Here is a 1787-nt window from a genome sequence, read left to right on the forward strand (position 1 = left end):
TAAAAACACATAAAATCGTATTATAACATCAACAGAAACAAATAATAAAATAAAACATTAAAATCGAGATGTGTCTCGCTGCATTGCACGAGTACTTTTCTAGTAATAAAAATGGAAGTCTTTAAGGATTTTTAATACCTCATATTATCTTTTTTATATGAACGGATTAAGCTTTGAAGATTTATAGATTTATCTCAAATTAAAATAATATCCCAAATTTAATTAAAAAATTATATTAAAATAAGTATTATATGTTCTTTAATTTGATATTTATATTGATATATGCTATCTTCAGATTTTAACCCAATTTTCAACATTTCAATGACGAGTATATTTACATGCGAGATGTTTTTAATATATTATATAACAGTTACAAATTACTAATACATTTGAACTTTATAAAACTAACTCAGAATATACTGATAAACATGTTCAAGTACAAGATAAGCATTGAATCAGAAGTCGTTTACCAAAAATGCTGGGAAAGTGCTGACTGGGGTAAGAAGACTGATTAGAATAAGAGACCTGACTTAGGTAAGTGTTGACTTGAAATTATTGTTTACTATACATTTTGTAGTAAGCGTTGACCTGTTAAAAATGACGATTATACCATTTGTTTGGTATAATTACGTATTGTAAACTATAATTCACCAGATATTTTATGAAATATATTTTTATTTGTGTTTTTCTGTTGTTTGTTATAATATTTATGGTCAAGTAATTATACCGAGGTGATTTATTATACAACTTATCCCATTTTGTACAACCATTATGATCTAATTTTGACCGTCCATTTGATCTAGTGAATATGTGGTTTCATAAATATATTGGCTTTTCTTAATACAAATGATTTATAAAAGAATTATAAATGATTATAAAAATAATTAAATTACATTTTTATTAATCGATTATTACAAAACATATGTTTTTAACATTTTTTTTTAAATCTTATTTCATACAATCCTACGAAATCCCCCGCACCCATAAAGATTTCAAAATCTGAACATTCCAACAAGCCACATGAGATTGGAATGAATTTGAAATCCAAACCCTTTAAATCCATTTCATTACCGCAAATCAAACATGAACTAAATATCTGAAAAAGGTTCTTAAAGAAAATAGTGAGAAAGAAATAAGAACGAAAAACACAATAAATATGTAATTATTAATTTTGGGAACAAATTACGAATTTGGTTTATGTAGTTTTTTTTATTAACCTGAATATCCAACCTGTTATACAAGCCGACTAATTCCAGGATGACTACCTACTTTGCAGATAGGCTGAAATCACCCGTGCCCACAATAAATTTGTCTTGGATATACCCCTTAAAGCATTTTATTCTAAGATTGCACCTATAGCTTGTATATTTGTAACATTTTGGTCCTTGTCACTAATGGATGTTAACTCTCATTAAGTGGTGGTCACAACCACACCATTAGTGGAAGATAAGAACATATGCTAGGAAGAAGGAGATAAGTAATGGCAGTAGATGATGGGGATCAGAGGTCTAAATTGACAATGAAGTTGCAGGTGTGGGCAAATTGCAGGGGCGAGAGCTAGGGGTGCTTAAAAACCCGATCAACTTAACGTGAAATAACTTAATTCGAAATCATCCGATGTCTAATCGAGTTGTAAAATTGTTAAACCGTAGGTATTGGGTTACTATTATTTGAACTCAACCCATTTCAACCCGATATCTTTTTTATTTCTTGAATTTAATATGATTGTCAAATTTCTATTAATATATATATATATATATATATATATATATATATATATATATATA

Source organism: Cynara cardunculus (genome assembly GCF_001531365.2).
Source record: "Cynara cardunculus var. scolymus isolate 2C chromosome LG 8, CcrdV1, whole genome shotgun sequence".
Taxonomy (NCBI): domain Eukaryota; kingdom Viridiplantae; phylum Streptophyta; class Magnoliopsida; order Asterales; family Asteraceae; genus Cynara; species Cynara cardunculus.